The 21,295-nt window shown below is 37.4% G+C and overlaps 1 protein-coding gene and 1 non-coding gene across 3 annotated transcripts in view; one reads left to right on the plus strand and one right to left on the minus strand.

Moving 5' to 3' along the window:
- LOC129243428 (uncharacterized) overlaps window positions 1-21,295 on the plus strand; it is a 132,512-nt gene that overhangs the window by 26,605 nt on the left and 84,612 nt on the right. The gene's annotated exons all lie outside the window — the stretch shown is intronic.
- Window positions 5,076-5,147, minus strand: Trnat-ugu (transfer RNA threonine (anticodon UGU)). Its single transcript has one exon. It is a non-coding gene; the product is annotated as a tRNA-Thr (tRNA).

The following is a 21,295-nucleotide window of genomic DNA, read 5'->3' on the forward strand; positions in this document are numbered from 1 at the left end:
GAGGCATCGTCCACAATGAGTTTGTACCTCCAGGAAGCACTGTAAACGCGGCATTTTCGTCACTGCAAAATCCTAACACACTTTTAAAACAGCTTTCATGCCAGGAGCGATGTTGACTGCACCGCTGTTGCCAGCGAACTGGGACCGGTTTCTAGAGGAAGGGGAAGGTCCAACGATCATTTTCCCCCATCAGCCCATTCGGTTGATCGCTTGGCAGACGCTCCGCGCGGGAAATCTCATTACTTTTCAATCAAACCCTGTACGCGCCAATTATTTATTTATTTATGTAACAAACAGGACACAAACGGAAGGCCAGACTACGTTGTTCCTCCTAGTAAACTTTGACAACAGGTCTGGTTTTGTAATAGAGCAGAATGGCTGGCAGAAAGGTTTGGAATCCGACCACCACGCATACAATTTCTTTACAGATGGATCCAAAAAGACCGAATAGGGGCGTCTGTCTTTTGCCCGCAGTTTGAACTCCAAAAGTCTTTCAGGTTTCCTAATCACTGTAGCATATTTCAAGCTGAGATCTATGCTGTAACCAAAGTAGTTAAATTAGCGTTGGACTTTACTCGCCTCGTCTCTCGCGCAAACATCTTTATCGATAGTTAAGCTGCTATTAAAGCAATAATGACTATAAAGGCCAGCTCGGAATGCGTACACTGTAGAATTAAAATGGACGAGCTCTGCGAGAATAGACAGGTCACAATTTGTTGTGGCCCAAGGCACAAGTGAATAGAGGGAAATGAGGGAAATGATGTAGTTGCTAAGGCAGGTACCCGCTTGCCTAGGATGACTACATTGAACATACTCGTGTAGAGTGAGAGACTCTCAATTTTGAGGACGGAACTAGAGGAACAACTAACTCTGGAATCATAGTCCATATGGGAAACCTCGACCTACCACAGGATTGCCGAAAATAATGCTACGAACCTTTAACACGAAAGCAATCAACTTTATTCAGGAATGTAAAATATTGGTTGGAGTACTGACACCATCAGTAACGACGCACTGTGGAGATTAACGAACGAGAAACCCATCCTTAGGCAAATCACAGGCAGAAAGTGGCGATACATAGGTCATACATTGAGAAAACCACCGGATAGCATCACGAGAATGGCACTGGACTGGAACCCGCAAGGAAGCAGAGGTCGCGGTCGACCAAAAAACACTTGGGGAAGGGGGAATGTTGCGCGAACTAGCAGATGCCGACATCTCATGGGATGGTGCAAAAACACAACAGCACAGAACAGTGTACGATGCAAGAGTTTTGTCGAGACCCTATGCTCCCGAGAGGAGTGAATAAGGAAAAAAGAAAATAAAATACATTGTCTCGCAGCCAAAATGGGATTGGTCCAGAACGACGTATGTAACTTATGCGCAGAAGAAAGTAGTAGAACACCTAACTTCTTTGTCACTACTCTGCTCCAGGCAGAACTCGTTGCAACTGCCTCGGATCGGTAAACTTTTCATCTCTTACGGATATTTCTGGCAAAAGTTTAAACTGTTCATTAAAACTCGCCATGGCAAGTATCACGAACTATGTTAAACACAACTCCAACAACACTGATAACACTACTGCCAGAACTAAAAGGTTTTCAAATCAGCGGTGTTATTTTGATATTCAAAGAAAAATGCTACTTTTGTAATATAAATGATCGGATGTTTATTTCATTATAAAGAGGAAGGTGTGTCGTTAATAGTGGAAAATAACATCAAGCAAATGACCACCACGACCACCCTTACAGGACGATATCCTTTTCATGAAATTTTCCATAACCGAATTGCAAAGTGGCTGGCTTATGTCCTCCATAGCCTCACGAATTCCATCTTTGAGGTCTTGAATTGACTCTGGGCTGTTGGCGTAGACCTTCTCTTTCACGTGGCCCAAAAGAAAAAAGTCACAAGGTGTAAAATCACAAGGTGTGATCACCTCTTCGAGAGTTAACATGGTCCGGAAACTTTTCCCGTAAAAGATCAACGGTTTCGTTACTTGTGTGGCACGTAGCGCCCCGTCTATGTATGTTTCTTCTTCTTCTTACTATTAAAATAATATCTAATATTCTAGTAATGACATCCCGAAATTTGCGGGATCGTAAGAATCGTAAAAGTTAACACCCCTAGTACACACATTACACATACATACATATACTCGTATATCCATACATACATATGCATGTAAATGCTTACAGCTACACAGGCGCAATCTCTATATGAAAAAGGACGCGCACACGTTGCCACTCTTCGATGGGCGCCCTCTTCTCTTCCCTTTTATAGTTCACGCCTAACCTTTGTATTCAAATAGTCTGCCGTTGCCATAGCCAACAAATAGTTGATAATTGAAATTAATTACCAATAAAGTGATCGAGTTGCAAGCACTAAAGTTGTTGTTGCTCTTACCTTTGCCAGTAGCCGACAGTGAATCGAACCTGGAATAATGAAGTGTAAAGTAGTGCATTAAAATTCAGTAATTTATGCGAGAGTATACAGCAGCGTAAGTCTTCGAAAGGTACATCAATGGTTGTGTTCTTGCTGCATTTGTAACTTGAGAAGATGAGCTATGTAAATGAGGTTTTACGCTTCACTTTTTTGATGCTTTTAAAATGCATGCAAATTTGACTTATCGCCGATATTGCGCAAGATTAATGGACATCGATGTTTTATTTGGAGCAGACGTGCACAAAAATATTGATGAAATATGAGATTGACGCTTGCAAGATTATAGATTTGTCATAATGCAAAAAATGCTAGAGTGACGCACGGAATTATTGCAGATTTGGCACGAGCTTTTTTTATGTTGTGTGTAACACAATCGTAGGTTTTTATGTCAGCTGTCGGCAGCCTTCGCTAAAATTCATTTCCGCCTGCAAGTTTGCAGCGGTTTGCGGCTTTTTTATCATTTCATTTGCCTAGCAGATCGCATGCCTTTGAGAGATGGGCTTATAAAGTTGTACTCTGCATCCATATTGCAGGAAGGACGACTGCTCAACGGCATAACATGACCCTTTCAATAAGACTCCTCTCAATAAGATACACAACCTTGTGGTTCGGGTCAGTTCTTTTATAACTCAATCTCTGTTTCTCCCATTTTCCCTAAGACTAATGATGATATCTAGGAATGATATGTGTTTTCAGTGAGAACTTCTTTTCTGAAAATGTAAGATTTTTCTTGGAAAAAAATCCATTAAAAACTGATGGATACTTCTCCTAAGCACATAGTTCAATCGTACAACTATGATTTCTTTTCACATACACCCCGTTTAAAAATTATAAAGACATTACTAATATTTTAGAAATACATAGCTCTTCTCCTTCATTGACGCGATAATCACTTACGCGATTTTAGCCGAGTTTAACAAAGCCCGCCAGTTGTTTATTTCTTGTGCTAACCGGCGTCAGTTAGTGAAGCCAAGTCCTTCTCCACCTGATCTTTCCAACGCAGAGGAGGCCTTTTTCTTTGAAAATACCCAGGAATGAGAATCGACACACACCATTTTTTGTTGCTTTTAAAGCTGCATTCAACAACACGAAAAGGAGTTGCCTATATGCCACGATGTCGGAATTTGGTATCCCCGCAAAACTAATACGGCTTTGCAAAACGACGTTACTCAATACCACCAGCGCCGTCAGAATTGGGAAGGACCTCTCCGAGCCGTTCTTTAACTTGATGATGAAAAAATCGTGCGAGCAGCAGAAATTAATCGCCCAAACACAGTTTTTTATAAGAGCGTACAATTTTTGGCGTATCCGACGATATTGACAGCATCGGCCTTAGCACCCTAACAACGTGCGTTTTCCAAACTGGGTAAAGAGGCAAGGCGAATGGGACTGGCGGTGAATGAGAGCAAAACGAAGTACCTCCTGTCATCAAAGAAACAGTCGGCGCACTTGCGTATCGGCACGCCCGTCACTGTTGACAGTTATAATTTCGAGGTTGTGAGATATTTCGTTTACCTAGGAACCAGCATTAATACCGATAACAATGTCAGCCTTTAAATCCAGCGCAGAATGTATCTTGGCCACAAGTACTACTTTGGACTAAGTAGGCAGTTGAGTCGTAAAGTCCTCTCTCGTCGAACAAATCGCGGAGAAGCTTGGACGATGACAATATGTCGTTGAGGCGTCTCCTAGAGTGTTTAAGAGAAAGATTCTGCCGAAGATTTTTGGACCTTTGCACGTTAGTGACGGCAAATATCGTAGGCGATGGAGCAAATCTATATCGCTCACACCACAAAAATTATTTAATGCAAAATTTCAAACTTTGTACAAAATTTTTAAATAAAAGTTTTGAACCAGAATTTGTATAATGCTTCGGCGTCTGCAGTTACATAGCCTATAGAATTTTAATAAACGTTAAATGGCTGGTGCACTGCTGGTCCCACTGCTGGTCCCGATGCGTAAGTACGAGCAAGAAATTTGGCAACTTTTTCATAGATAATTGTCATCTTCATCACTAACATTATGAGCTGAGCAATTTGTAGCGCGTCTGCACTTCCGCTGCTTTCTCGAAATCTCTAGTAACGCCTTCATTTGAACGTTCGGATTCCTCCATCTATACAACACAGTCTGGGTTTCCTGCTGAGATACTTACTCACTAAAATTCACTTCGACAGATAGTTTTCTTTTGCTCTTATATATAACGACCTAGCCTAAGTCTGTTCACTTCAAAAATAGTGTCGGGCATTTCATTAACTTCTTGGAAGCAACCCTATAAATTTGTCTAAATTCGATTTTAGAAGATCTCATCCCTAATTTCTTTCTAGTCCTTTCTGCAAGAAACGGCTTTAATCACTCCAAAAAGTTCCTGAACTTTAATACCAACAAAGACTTTGAATACCCCCAGACAAGTGCTCCCTCCTAAGCAGCTGGCTCGATTCCTCACAATACTAAATAATTAAAATTGAGCACAATAGTTCAGTATGGCCGCAGTGCACAAAGGCCTTAGTCTAACCCGTACAATCATTATCATTAAACCATCATGCCAAATAAGAGTTTTGCATTAAATTATTTTTATAAAAAGTAATATTTTTGTAGTAGGCAAAGTAAATTAAAAAAGGCAGTTCTGCTACCCTTGCCTCCTGTGAGGATTGAACTCACGACCCCTGGTTTACAAGACCAGTGCTCTGCCACTGAGCTAAAGAGGCGCCTGAAGAAACATCTTCACATTTATAGCAAAAGAATTGCAAAAGGTGGCGAAGAATTGAGGCAATAAAGCAATCTTGAAAGTTATCAGTTAAGAAGAAAAAAGTTGTGATACAAAAATGTACGATAAAAAGTGGTTACAAGCAAGAGAGGCATAAAACGACTCAAAAAGTTATTAAATATGCTGCCCTATTTTGCTACCAAAACAATATACTTCGTATGAGTGAAGTTGTCTTAGTTATTAATAAAAGCAATTTCAACTTAAGCGATTTTTGACTGCAGAAATCTGCAAATTCAGGCCCAACTGAACTTCATTTGATTATCTTAAAAATTGATAGCACAATTATTGTCTATCATTCTAATATTTTTAAGATATGGCCAGCCATCCAGTGAAAGTGGGGGTACAACAGAAGAAGTCAAGAAAGTTTGGTTCAGTCTGATCAGAGTATAGAAGCTTTGCCTATCCAAAAGAGACTGCACCTTCTGCCGGCAGATATCACAAATATTTAAATATTGTCTAAATACAGGGTGATAGAAAATAATTGCGCGCAATACTTATAAATAAAAACAAAACTTCATTACACTACAGAACAACATCCAATTTCGCTGAAAAAAAAATAGTGCCTCGCCTCTAGAATATATTCAAGGCATTCATATACATAAGTTCCTCCAGTTGGAGCGTAGGGCCAGGAATAAGTTGTATCAATCCTGCCACGTTTCTAAAATTGACGGCTGAATTTTTTTTGCAGTGGCTGAATTTTCATCTCTTCTTGGGATGAAATGGCATACAAAATCACAAGTCCCTTACATTTGAGGTGTGAAATATGTGCAACAAATTTGTGTGAAATGCTTCCAGAATAATTTTTTGGAAAAAATTAATCCTCTAACTCCGTTAATTATGTGTTGTTTTGTGCTTTACCGGCTAAATAAAAAAAATAAAAAATTTTGGAACAAATTAACCCTCTAACTACTTTACTTATGTGTTTTGTTTTTTGTGCTTTTCCGGCTAAATATGTAGTTAGAATGATAATATTTTGGAACAAATTAGACCTCTCACTCCTTTACGAAAGTTTTTTTTTTGTTTCCTTTCAGCTAAATAGAAAGAATAACAACTGTTTGGAACAAATTGACCCTACAACTCCATTACTTATATGTTATTTTTTTTGTTTTACTCGCTCCCGGCTAAATAGAAGAAAGCCTCATATAGCAGGCGCACAACGGCTAAAATATTGTACGTAAATGTAAGTTATAAAATTTCTTTTAAACGAGCGATTTTACCTTTTTTTTAGTCCAAAAAAAATTGTACATTTTTTTTAGCTAGATTTTGTCCTTCAAACTAGAAATGAAATTTTATGAAATTCCGAAAAAGAACTGAATTTAACATTTGAATGCCATTAAATTATCTCACAATTATTAACTTTTTTCAACATTTTTTCAATTTAGGTCTTATCATATTTTCGCCTACGTTGTCCAAACGACCCGGTTTTCTATATAAGGTCTAGAACTGCAGCTTCAATAGCATTCTTAAACATTTATGGAGAATATTTATGCTGTTGCCACAACAACAATAAAGAAACATTAATAAACGAAGTACAATTAATAAATAAAAATTATTCAGACATTCAGTATAAATACAATTAGAGAAAAAATAAAGAAAGTCATGCTAAAATCAACTTTTTTCCCCTAATAAATATTCGCATCAGCATCAGCTGAGATCATCACAAAGCATATTAAATAATGAGAAACGATAATTAATAAACAAAAAGAAAACAAAAAAATGTTAATGCAGTAAATCAATGTTTCATTTCACTTAATTTTTCAATGCATGCAAAGCAGCAGCAATGCACATAAACAACAATAAAAAGGAAAAGAAAAAACATCACGCCTGTGTAAACAAATAATGAATTGAAATTCAAACAAACCATTCGACACGGCCAACGAAAATCACCGGAATTAAACAGCAAACGGCAAACGGCAACCGTCAAGCGTGTGGGTTGTTCTCAGAGGTGTAATTTTCTTGCTACATACTCAATATTTTGTGTTTGCTTGTTGCGCAGTTGTCATTGTCATTACAACACCTGTTGCTGGTGTTGTTGGTACAGTTGTAAATCTATGTTATTCAAAAATGACGCAGCCCATTCAAAATGCATTCGACACGGGCACAGTGACATTTCCAAGTGTCTGCTATGGAGTAAATAATGTAAACAGCTGTAAAATGAATGCATTTCGTTGGCGGTGGAAGAGGTGGCTTTGGTAAAAAATGAAGAAATTTTCCTATATCTCTTCTCCTATAACTGGCAAAGCATTATTTATGCATTTGTTGTTGCGCTCATTTGCTTGTGTTTCTGCTTTACTCTTTTTTTGTTTTTGGTTACTTGGTTTTTATCACCACTTCGTGCATCTCTCTTTTTTCGACGTCTCGCAACCATCTCCCACTCAACCTCTTTAAGGTTGCGCTTGAGTGATGATTTTCCCCTATTCACTCCACTGCGATTGCGGCAGATAACTGGAGCAGAAAATGTTTGTCGTTATTGAGATTTCTTTAAAATTTGTTCGGTTTTTTGCTTTGCATTTCGTTTCATAATGTCTTGATGGAGTTTTATAGCTGTTGAGAGTGTGTAATTACAAGCGCAATTTAGAAAAGCTTGAAATACATATCGGAATAATGAAAGCATCAAATTTAAGTATAAATTGTGTTTTTGGAGACGAAACCTTTTATTCTGAATGAATGAATGAATCTAAAAGCCAAAGATGAGAAGGAGACTGTTGAGCACTTTCTGTGTAAATATCCGGGTTTGGCAGCTAGATGATTAAGATTACTGGGCGCTCCTTTATTCAACAGCCTGGGGCAGTGCACCAACCTAAATCCAATCAATCTCCTGCCTGTTGGAGGTCTCATAAAGGTATCAAAACGGCGCTTCTTTCATTTGATGGCATTTTTTACCAGGGATTATTATGAACAATTCCTTTTTAAATTCTCTTGGCATTCTTTTTCATTTTGGTACCCTTACGTCTTATAGAAATAGGACAATTTTTTATATGCGGGGTCCTAGCTAAAACTTTGAAGTACTTAAGGGAACAGATACCTGTAAACAGCCATATTTTCCCTGATTTTCATTAAAATTATTTAAAATGAAGAAGTCAATATATTTTTTTCAAAATTGGCATACAGTTTATTTATACATTAAAATAACATACAATTTTTTTTTTAATCATTTAAAATGGCGGATGTACACCCAATTCTTCCAGGAAGGTCGCAGCGGGGATTCTCAATCGGCGGGCATTGTAGCATCGGCGTCAGTGACCTGAATACAAAAAACTAAAATTTTTTTTGGTTTATTAATGTCATAATTTCTATATGAGTTAAAAAAATGGAAAAAAATATTCCCGGAATAAAATGGTTCAAAAAAGAAAGGAATTTTGGGTCAAATTATCCTACTATTTTTGCTTCGAAAAAATTATTTTTTCGAAAAATTTGCGAAAACTTAAAACACATAGAAAGCTATATCATAAAAAAGATTTGTGCAAAATTTCAGGGAGATCGGTGAATAACTTTTCGAGTTATCTGTACTCCAATTCGAAAAATATAGTTTTGAGAAAAACGCGACTAAAGTTTGAATACATGAAAATTCAATCTCTCCCAGCGCTCGAACGCAAAGAATAGAGTCGTCACGGTTGACGATCTATAATATAAGAAATACTTAAATTTACGTTCTAAAAATTTTTTTTTACATATTCTTAAAGGATTACATTAACATTTTATGAAAAAAAAATTTTTTTTCGAACTGAGATTTTTTGAAATCGAATTATGATTATTTAGAAAAAGTGATTTCGACCTTTCAATGCAATTTTTCCCAATACTTTATTAAAAATAAAAACAACAAAAACTGAGTTTCACAGACTTTTTGGCATATAATTCTGATTATTTAGAAAACACGGGAATTTGACCTTTTCTCAAAATTTTCATTCAAAAAACAACAAAAACTGATGCTCACAGCATTTTTTGAAATCGAATTCTGATTATTCAGAAAAAAAGTAAATTCGACAATTTCTCCAAATATTTATTTAAAAACAAAATTTAGGCGTACAGATTTTTTTGTAATCGAATTCTGACTACTCAAAAATCATAAATTCCACTTTTTCCCGAACCTAGTAATTAGAGAGTAAACGAAGAGTATTTTCTTAAACAGAATAAAATGTCTAGAAGAACAGGAGTGGATAAAAACACATTTATTACAGTTGTTTTTGTTCGGCAAACGTAAAAGTAAAAACCAACAAGTAAGGAAGGCTACATTCAGTCTAGACTGAGTTTTATATACGCGCGCACATTTCATTAAAATTTTATTTGGGCTGGCTGATAATATTCGGAATCAAACGAACTCATAGACAATGAAGGTTTTAACTTGCAACATCACACGAACGGACGGAAATTTAGTCTTAATACATAAAAAGAGCCTAAGACTAAAAATAATAACTAAATTCTCAGTTTATATTATAAATCAAAGTACCAGACTTTGTACAAAATTCACAGAAATTTAACAAAGGATGACAAAAAAATGTCAACAGAACTCTCATTTTTCTAAGCTCCAGACTTTGTAAAAAATTCACAGAAATTTAACAAATGATGACAAAAAAACGTCGTCAAAAATCCAAATTTTCGAATCTTTAGAAAATTTCTAAGTATGCAGTTTCATTTTTGTAAGTTTAAATTTTGCTCAAAAATCGCCTAGATTTAAATTTTTTTTTTTTGCATGAGGTCGAGCATTTTCTTCCATAGAAAAGGCATTCGAATATGAACCAAATAAAATTCCTATTACTCAAATATTCTAAATACACTCAGTTCCGTTATTTAAAGTAAACAGGAATTACGATTTCATTCAAAAAGCACTTGTAGGTAGGCAAGGAAATAAACCTACAAAGACTGGGAAATTATACAATTAAAAAGAGAGCCGAATGCATGTCAACAGCTAAGCTCCAGTATGAGTATTCTGAAAATATGTACGAGTACAAAGCACTTCTATTATGCCTACATACATACATACATACACACATGCTTACATTCATGTATTGTATTTGTAATATACATAAACAATACATTTCTCTCTTTTTATCATTATTAGTGTGGATTATGGGCCACTAACATAATTACACCACCGACCAATGCCGGCTGACTAACTGACATACTTGAGTAAGTAGAATAGACAAAACCGGTGTACAGCTATAACCTAAAAGCTATTAAATGACATCTGTCAATGAGGTCACTGAGTGGTGGCGGCGGCGGCGGTGGCAAGAATTTCAAGAGCAGATTCAAATATTCTTGCCAGAAAACATTACTTGATTTTTGTTCGCCGAAAATATCATTAGTGCCGCGAGAGAAAAACAACAAAAAGGAAGCCTTCGGCCAGACCACGCTTCAGGGGACAATGCTGGCTCTCCAAAATTTTCTAACAGTATTTGCGCAATATCGAATGAATCAGATGAACGGCTAAATGATTAAAGAGAAAATATGTAATATTAAAAATGAGCGAAAACAACAGCAATCCAGAGAAAGCAACAATAAGCGCACAGCAGCAAATGAGGATGGGTTGAACAACCCAAATGCGTAAATGCAAACGAGTTCGACTAGAATTGTGTAGCTATTGCGAATATCTTGATTTGTTGTTGATATTTTTATTTTCGCTTTTTGGTGTTATTTGTGGAATACAAAAAAATGTACGCACTTTCTGGTTTCTCCCAATTTTCATTTATTGGAATTTGCCATTTGCCACAAATTTGCCATTCCTACAATGTTTAGGCGTCCGCTTGGCTGATCGGCCAATTAAGATATCCGGAGCAAGTGGAAATTCCTATGTCAGGCTGTACAGGAAATAACTATTGCAAGTTATTAAAAAAATACTTCTCACATTTTAAACATTTTTACTAGGCAATAATCTTTTACTGGCTTTGTTGGGACAGGCTGAGTTTTCTACATCACGCAACTAAATATTTAATATCATTCGTTTCTTTAGCGCCCTTCGAAGAATTATCAAGCCGTACTCACTTTACATTTTATTTATTTATTTATTTTTTTTTTTTTCAAATCACTTTTTGCTTTCCCTTCTCCCTACTACCATAAGCACTCTAATGAAAAGTCCATTTGTATTAATTGCAGCGAAAAAAACGTCGGATATGCATGTATTAAATTAATCTACACATATGTGCATATGTATAAGTGTTTTTTTTTTTTTTGTTTTTGTGTTTTTACAAATATAGGTACTTTTCGTATACTAACATACACAGTTTTATTTGTCCTCTGTACCTGTGCTCACATGCGAAACACTCAAGCGAAAATTGGTGCCACTGAAATCACCAACACTTTAGTGGTTGCGGTTCAGTGGCTCAGAACAATCAACAAGCCAACTACTTACATGCGTACATACAGGCATAGAAAACATTGAAATATAGTCACACAACATTTACAAACATTAGCATATACAAGAAATCGGAGATAAAATAGAGCCGTGTCGAAATCAGCCAGCCAGGCCACAGCGCGACACTCGCATAGATAGGGACTTAAATATGGAAATGAAAGAGAATTTTACACCAAAAAAATGTAGGAAATGTTCAAATAAATTGCTTTAACAAATCTTCACCCTTTACATGCGAATGTATGTAAATGTGTCTAAAAGTTGTATTAGACAAAAGAGTTCGCTCTCAAGCTTGGAGCTTAGTTCAGTTAAAGAAACTGAAGAAAGTTAAAGCACAATTCTGTAAACATCTATTTATTATGAAATGAAGCTCAACAAAGCGACTGCCGACCCGCAAATATCAGCGGAAATTCTTCAACCCCACATCACCGCAGTCTGGACCAATAAAAACCTGCCTCCGTCCTGGGCAAAAGGCATCGTAGTGAAGCTACCCAAGAAAGGAGACCTGCGTGACTGCGGCAACTGGCGAGGAATAACTCGACTTAACACCATCTACAAAATTGTAGCAGGCTCAAAGATATCGAGCAAGCTGGTTTTCGCCCTCACCGAAGCTGTGTTGACCAAATCAACACACTTCGGATTTTTTCAAAAAAACACACGTAAAATTCAGAAAAATGCATGAAATTTTTATTTAAATCGATAGTACAGTCCATATAATTTAATATTTGAAGATCATTTCATGCAAATGTGACCGCGACTGCGCTTCAAATGGTCCATCCGCTTAGTCCAATTTTGGCATTCTCTTTCCAATGTTTCGGCCGGTATCTCACATATAAATGCTTTAATGCTGTCTTTCAATGCGTTAATTGAAGCAGAATTTTCTGAATAGACATGAGCTTTAACATAGCCCCACAAAAAATAATCTAAAGGCATTGTATCGCTCGATCTGGGTGGCCAATTGACAGGTCCCGAACGTGAAATAAAATGCTCACCGAACTCGCCTCTCAACAAGTCCGTTGTTAGGCGTGCTGTGTGGCATGTGGCACCGTCTTGCTGAAACCACATGTAATGCAAGTCAAGATCTTGCATTTTGGGCAAAAAAAAAAGTTGGATATCATTTCACGGTAGCGCTCACCATTCACAGTTACGTTACGGTTCGCAGCAACTTTGAAGAAGTACGGTCCAATGATACCTCCAGCCCATCAACCGCACCAAAGTGTGACCTGGATACATTGGTAGCTCTTGCAATTCTTTTGGCTGAGCTTCACTCCAAAATCGACAATTCTGCTTATTTACGTACCCATTGATCCAAAAATGAGCTTCGTCGCTAAACACAATTTTTCGGCTTTAAACTTTCTTAACAGAACACGCATTTTTATAACAAAATTCAATGATTTGCAAGCGTTGTTCGTTTGTAAGACGATTCATGGTTAAATTATAGACTAAACTGAAGATGTTTGACAGTGAAACAAAACACGAAACCTGCGACAGCTGTTTAAACCAACTGTTTAAAAAGATAATAGCTAAAAAATCACCCGTTAGTAGAACAATCATGCTGTTCGTAGACTATAAGAAGACGTTCGACACTATCCAACGAGGCGCAATATGGCTGGCACTGAGTAGGAAGGGAGTTCCCGCCAAGATAATCCGACTCATCACAGCCTTCTACGAGAATTCCGAGGTGGCAGTGCTTCATAAAGGCAATATCAGCTATCCATTCACTACCAACGCAGGCGTAAGGCAAGGTTGTCCCTTGTCGTCCCTTCTCTTCGCCACCGTTCTTGATGACGTCAAGGGCAACTGACCCTGCACAAAAAGGGTATCGTATGGAGTTTCACCAGACATCTTGAGGACCTGGACTTCACCAATGACATCTGCCTCTTCTCTCACAAACTCTCTGACATTCAAGCGAAGGCGGACAATCTAGTTGCGGCGGACTGGAGGTAAACTACGCCAAGACCAAGGCCATGAAAGTTAACCATGAAAATTTTGCGATTTTTCATAAGCCTTTTGCAAAGTTTCATTTATGCGATATTTGCTGTTGAATGGACTTTATTTTTTAAAAAAAATTAATAAAAATTGAAAAAACTAAAGAAAGTTATTCAAAACTGGTCAAAATGTTGTGGGACCATAGTTATTTCGCCGGCTGTTGGTAAGGTACGTTTCATAATCCACTATCCACTATCACTATTAATTCAAATGTATATCAAGAGTTGCTTTCGTTGTGATTGCACCCCAAACCATAACAGAACCACCACCGAGCTGCGCTTGAAAAATAAGAGGGGGGCTTTTGCGCAAAGCTCTCCAATAATTTAAAAAAACCGTCGGGTTAAGGTTCAATTTTTTTCAACCGAAAATATAGCCTTTTTAAAAGAAAAAGTGAAATTAGACAACATTAAAAATATTCCAAACATCTTACTGTGTCCCAGTTGGTGTCTATGTATTTTTCTGCAAACTGAAGATGCGCCAGCTTGTGCCGTGGCAAAAGATGGGGTCCTCTTCTTATTTTTGATAATTTTAAATGATTGCATCTCTGTAATGTGCGCCAAACTGTTGCTTTTGAAACCTTATTTTGAACAACAACGGCCAAGTTGGCGCGATACTTAGACAAGCTTTTCTTATGATTGCTCACTGTTCTCGACTTGATAGAGTGATCATTTTCTTCCAACGGGCTTCAAAATGTTCTAATTCTTAGGCCTCCGTAAAACATTCCGGATAGCACAACTACTTCTGCCTGTTTTTGTTTTTTGCAATTAATTTGATTGACAAGCCTGAATCCTTGTAGGCCTAAATTTTTCCACGCTCCTCTTGTGGTAATATTGAATCCCTCGCCATTTTAGGTTAAATTGAATAAAATTATAATTAAAGTCATCCAAAACAACAATCAGCACCTTCTATCTCTTCAGAAGCTTATTTTCGAATAGTGTCTTAGCATAATGAAACGCCAAAAAGACTAGCAAAAATGCAGTTTCTGGAAAAAAGATAAGGGTTCTACAAAATAGAGTGAGTTTCCGCCCCAGAAACAATTGATGGAAGTCTTAAGTCAATAGCTTTTAAAATGACGCCAAATAAAACCTACTCTGGAAAGTAAAAGCGAGTTTATAGTAGTTCCAAAATTGTATACCAAAGGTGTCTTATGATTATGAAACGCACCCTATATATATGCACTCGTGCATCTGCTATCAATGAATTGCATAAAGTAAATGAATTTTAAAAGTAACATCAGAAATATATCTCAAATCAAATTGAAACATAAACTCACTTTCAAATGCAGCCAGGCATAAATATGATTTATTGGTCAAGTAAAAAAATGCTATATTACAAAAACAAAATTGATATCAATATTGAACTAGCCGCACGCTATCAGTTTCAATTTCAAATTCGATTTCAGTTTCATTATATTTTCTTCATATTCTTATTTTTCATACTGCTATGCGCAAACACTTTTATTTTTATGTGTAACAATTTTCACGTTTTTTTCTCTTTGGAGGCAGCAGTGCGTGCAAAATAGATCAATGATCTTTATGGTCCAAAACTGTTGCGCAGTTGCCTAGCAATCGGCCAAATCTCCAAGTGGCGGCACTAACGAAGGCAACTTTTCAAAACACTAAAAAAATTAAAAAAAAAAACGGTAAAAAAACAAAAAAAAAATTTTAGTCAGAAAAAACACAAAAAATTTAAATCAGAAACAAAGTTATAACTCAGCGTCTCATTACATGGAGTGCTAAAAGCATTCATAAGCCCCTTTGGTATGAGCAAACCAAGTAACTGAGTCACAAGTGCATTTATACATACAGTACGTGGCCACTGAATTATGACCGATGATAAAAATTACATACTTATGGCTTTGAGAGCGAATAAAAAGCAAACGGTTTTAAAGCATTTAAAAAAATGTACATGTTTTTTTTTATTAAAAGCTTCTTGACATTTTTTCATTTAAAATAGTTATTTTAAACTATTATTTCGTGGCTCCTCCGCTTGCTGTTAAGACGGTCGCAATTCGTTAAGGCATACTGGCTATGCACTGTGTTATCTTCGTCCTAAGATTTTGGTCATTATACCACACATCTTCGATGTTTTCCTTAAGCTGCTGTATTGTGGTATTATTCCGCTGCTATACTGCCGATTTGAGGTATGCCCAACAATTTTCAATGTGGTTAAGGTCCGGTAAATTGCCAGGCTATGGCAAAACCATTATTTCGATTGAATTCAGACAATTCATGCTCATCCTGGATGTGTGCCATGGAGCTCCATCGTGCATAAAGGTGTATTCGTCTCTCGGACACTTTAGGGTTTCTAAATATTACATCAAAACGTTTTCCAGCACCTCCACATACTGGACAGAGCGCATTGCTGCCTCAACAAAATATAGTGGACTTGGTCCCTCTGAGGTTATACAGCCCCAAACCATAACACTGGGGGGGGGGACGTTTGACCCTTGGAAGCACACAATCTTCTGAATATCGTTCTCCGGCTCTTCTGCGAAGAAAATTTGCTGTTTTTGTGATCGCCTCCAATCGGCATTCATCGCTGAAGATGATCTGTAAGAAGCAAAAAACACAACCACAAAAAAGTGTGAATATTCACATCTTCTTACTACTGCTACTTGCGAAACACATGGTTTTTTAAACTTACTTTTTTCCAATATTCCGCGCCAAAGTCCCTGTGAAGTTGTGCCCGAAGTTTCCGCCGATTTCGCATGCAGGGTGTCCATTTTCGTATATGCGTCGTCGTAACGGTCTTTCCGAAATATTTACTCTAGATTCCTGAACCTCTCTTAAAATCATCCGACTTGAAGCATTTCTGTTCCAGAGAACTGTTTGGACGATTTTGCGATCCTGCCTGGTTGAGGTGATGCCTTCTCGGCGACAATTTTGGCGATTGTTTGAAGTTACCGCTAAAACGTTGTTGGTATTTTTCAACTTTTTGGCAACATTTACCACAAACGCCTTGGATATTCCAACGTTTCTTGCTTTGTATGCAAAACTCAGGTTCTTGGCTTTCAAAAGAACTGCAATTTGTTGCTTTTGTCCCGATGTCAAATCCGACTTTCGGCCCACTTTCTAAAAAAAACTGGTTAAATTGAAAAATCAAGGATTGACAAATTCAAAAGATATGTATATTTTGTACTTACTGTGGTTATATTTTAGATATATGAATATTCACTATTAAATTCTTTCACTTTTCAGACGATCTCAATTAGTTTTTTGATGCTCCTCACACAAGATCGAATTAATTCGCACTGGCACTTGCACACTTAACTTTTCACTTATAAGCAAAAAAACTGTTCCTTTCATAATCGTCGTAGGCTAATTTACCGGAAATTCTTAAAAACATCTAAGTACAGGTTAAAAACCCCGTAATAGCCTTTTTTATTTGGAAAACCCCAAATTAGATTGAAAATTTTACCTGATATTTGCAGTTTTCAGAAAAACTGCCATCGGTCATAATTCAATGGCCAGGTACTGTATATGCCTACACCCCTACCTATGTGTGTATTTGTACGTACGTTCATACACTGGCGCTGATTTCTCTGACACGCATCGTTTGAGCAGCAACTGTCAGTAACTCAGAAATATAGAAGTTCAAGTGATTTTCTACTAAGCTGAACTAAGTATGTAAAACATGAACTAAAACCTACTAAATTGTCTGCGGTATAAGTGACCGGTATACACACAGATATCAATATATACATACATACATACATGTTCACATACTCACATACAGCTTCATAAAATTGTGCCTCATTTAAGTCATTTCCTATGAAGATCGTCGTATTTCGCTTTGCGGCTCATAGCTTAATGGATATTTAAAATGTTGTAGAATTAGATTAATGGCTGCGCATACCGAGAAATGTATGTATATACGCGTACATTCATAACTATTCATATGTTATATATTCTCTATATACGCATATAATTTTCATAATTTGTGTACTATTTGTGTTGCTGCCAGAACAAAGTCCCATTGCTTGAATGCCCACAACAATTATATCTATTATGACTTGTGCTGAAAATGAGCTTGACCAGTTGATCTTTTAATTATTGTGCTACTTTTGAAAACCCATTAAGTCGCTGACAGTTGATGGAGAATCACAATTATAAGAAATTAAGTCAGATATAGAACGCGTGCATATATAATTGCGCTACATATAGGCACACACATACATACATACATACGTCACACATATTAAAAAAAATATTAAAATAACTACATATGGAAATAGATAATTTTCATTGTTTAATTTCTTCAGCAAAATGCATGGCGATTGACACAGCCCGAGCAGCACAAAAGACTTTAGACACAAACTTGCCAAGCAAATATATAATTAATAAAACCAGAAAAAAAGCGAAACTTTAGTAATTTTAGATTTACAATTTTTTAAATTTATATTGTAAATTATTTTTTACTTCAATCAAAGCAAATAATAAATAATGTGATAAAAAAGTAATCATAATTTTTTTTATGAAAATACCACTTTATTCTGAAAAAATGGTTACAAGTGAATCATTGAAAGTATTGCCCATCGCTGGCTACTACTTTTTCCAATCTTTCTGGTAGATCTCGCATACCGTCGCAGTAAAACTGTTCATCTTTTGCGGCTCTCCACGGATCAACACATTTTTTGATGTCTTCATATGAATGGAACTGCTGGTCAGCTAGCCATCGGTCGGAACAGGTGATAATCGGACGGCGCAATATCTGGAGAATATGGCGGGTAGGGTAAGATTGCACATTTCAGTGTTTCTGGGTAGGTTTTAACGGGTTTGGCAACGTGAGGACGAGCGTTGTCATGCTGTAGAATCACTTTTTCAAGCCTCTCCGCGTAGCTTCTCGCGCAGTGCTAGGCTCAATCCCAACAACTGAAGTCGATACCGATCCCCAGTGATGGTTTCGCTTGGTTCTAACAGTTTGTTATAAATAAAACCAACTTGGTTCCACCATAGCATAACCTTCGCAGCGTGAATATTCGGCCGAGGCGACGACGTAGAAGCATGACCGGGCAGTCCCCATGACTTTATTTTCTTTGGATTGCTGTAATGAATCCATTTTCATCCATTGTTCACTGGCGAAATGTCGAAAAAACGACGCCCAACATCCCTTGGTTTTAACTCATAAGGAACCCAAGTCCCCTGCTTCTGAATCATTCTCAAAGCAAGCAATCACCTGGAAATGGATTGGCGGGTATCTCCTAATACTTAAGCAAGCTCTTCTTCGATTGACACGGATCCTCATTGAGCAATGCCTCCAATTCAGCGTCTTCGAAGGTTCTTGGACTGCCTTCAGGCGGCGCGCGGACGGTGGTCAACATTAAAACCACCGTCTTTGAAGCGACGGAACCAATCTCGGTACGTTTTTTCACTTAAAGCAGCATCTACATAAACTTTTTGTAGCTCTCGATGTTCTTCAGCCGGCGTTGTTTTCGAATGTAAGAGGAAAATCAACACTTCCCGCAAATGACAATTATTCGGCAAAAATCAGACACATACACAAAACCAAAAGTATATGATACCAAAACAAAATCACTAATGTGTCGAAGCAGTTTGTTAACCATATATCTAAGCTTGGTTTATAACGTTTAGGTTATGTTAGAATCGTCCAGCACACACTGCTAGCGGCATTTATTGACAAACAGCGAGAACTTAGTTGCGCACTTAATAATTTAATTGGAAAGCATTTGCTTTGCCTCAAAGTGGAGAAGAGTCTTACGAAACAGAGAAAAAAATTCAATAAACTTTATTTTATTTGAACACTTTCAAAACTTTTATAAAAATAAATAATTGGCATACACACTTCTGTTAAATATTTGGCCGAGCTCCTCCTTCTATTTGTGGCGTGCGTCTTGGTGGTGTTCCACAAATGTAGGAACCTACAGTTTTAAGCCGACTCCGAACGGCAGACATTTTTCATGAGGAGCTTTTTCATGGCAGAAATCCACTCGGAGGGTTGTCATAGGCGACTGCTATTAGAAAATACTTTGTCTTCATTTTGGTATTTCACCGAGATTCGAACTTGCGCTCTTTCTGAATTTCGAATAGTAGTCACGGACCAACAAACATCTATTTAAAACAACCGATTGGTGCGACCTATGGGCTGGAGGAATCATCGGCCCATATTTCTTCAAAGACGAGGCTGGCGCCAATGTAACAGGCGAACGCTAGCGCACCATGATAAACGCCTTTTGGATGCCGGAAATTGAAGCCAGAAAAATCCACAACATTCGGTGCCAACAAAAAAATAAATATCAGGAATGGCTCTACACAAAAATAATAAATATTGCCCAATGAATTTGAAATTTCGTGGTTTTATTTCAATTTAAAATCCGATACCACTAAAATGATCACCCTTTACTATATAATTTTGTATAATTTTAAACAATTTTTTGCCCTTAATTATAAAGCACTTCTAAATAAAATTATGACTTTAGAAATAAATTATTGGAATTTTTTTAATTATTTCGCTGTAGTCATTAAATGCAATTTTTTCCAAGCAAATATGAGCGAGAACAAATACTCAACATACGAGTTTATGGGTATTCCATCACGGCTAAGACACTCCCAACATGTCATCGGCATTCATTCATTCCTCATCATCTGAGTTGTGTGTAGTAATAAACAAAATGTCTGTATGTGAATGCCAACTCCCCCACTAAACGTGGGATTGAAGAATGGAAATTTGTAAGAATAAGAATGAGAACTCTTGCAAACTGAACATGCCGCTAGTGCGTATTGTGTGTGTGTATGTGTGTCGATAGGAACATTTATACATAATTAACCGGCTGACAGGCAAGCAGGGATCAGCGGAGAGGTGGCAGACAGGCTGTAAAAGCGCAGGCGTATGGGACAAACCACAACATGGCATGGCTAGAAATTGCGCTGTGCAAGTGGAGGAAAGAATCACACGAACAGAATTGTTGGATTCCAAGCGTAATTGTTCTCATTCAACAGACCGTGAAGAAGAAAATGAGACCCACGTCCGTTTTATGTAGCTTCTTATATGTATACACTTACACACTTACCTAATTGCACCAACAAATCCACATACAAATTTTCACCAAGTGCGCGGTGGTATTTAATATTTAATATGGCTGCTATAGCGCAAGCGGGCTTCTGGAAGAATGTGCCTACGACAAGATGACGTTCAGTAGAGGAATTTCTTGTAAATGCTAGCTGCTGGTTAATGGCAGTCATACGCCCAGATTGAGAAGCTGAAGGAAGTCGACTGTCAAGTCCAATGGGTTGATAGATATTTATTTATCTATGGGAAATAATTAAACTCGAAATTAAAATCGTCGAGCAACAACAAATGTTGCAAATTTATAAGTAATGTGAGTAAGCGGCGGTGATGCATTTCACGAATGCATTGTTAACAGCTGCCAGGTTCAGAGGCCATGAGTCGTCGGTGGCGGTAGGAAGTGCTGTGGGTGCAGTAGGCTTGCGCTGCCGACAAGCAGACAAACAGACGCACAACACATACACACAATTCAAGACATTTTGCGAACTACTCATTCCCACTATTGCAATTGTCTACTTTGCATTTGCAATTTGTTGCTGGGGCGCAACTTTGTTGTTATCTGCTCACTTAAGCGTATCTGTTGAGAAAGATCGTAGCAACGCTTGGTAGTGATGCGTGGTAGTTCCGGCGCATGAATGGGTGTGCGTGTGTATAATTTGTACTGATGAGCGCAATTGTAAAAGCTATGCGACGATGATATAGTTATTTCACGATGATATCAAACAACT

This window comes from Anastrepha obliqua, chromosome 4 (genome assembly GCF_027943255.1).
Source record: "Anastrepha obliqua isolate idAnaObli1 chromosome 4, idAnaObli1_1.0, whole genome shotgun sequence".
In the NCBI taxonomy this organism is placed as follows: domain Eukaryota; kingdom Metazoa; phylum Arthropoda; class Insecta; order Diptera; family Tephritidae; genus Anastrepha; species Anastrepha obliqua.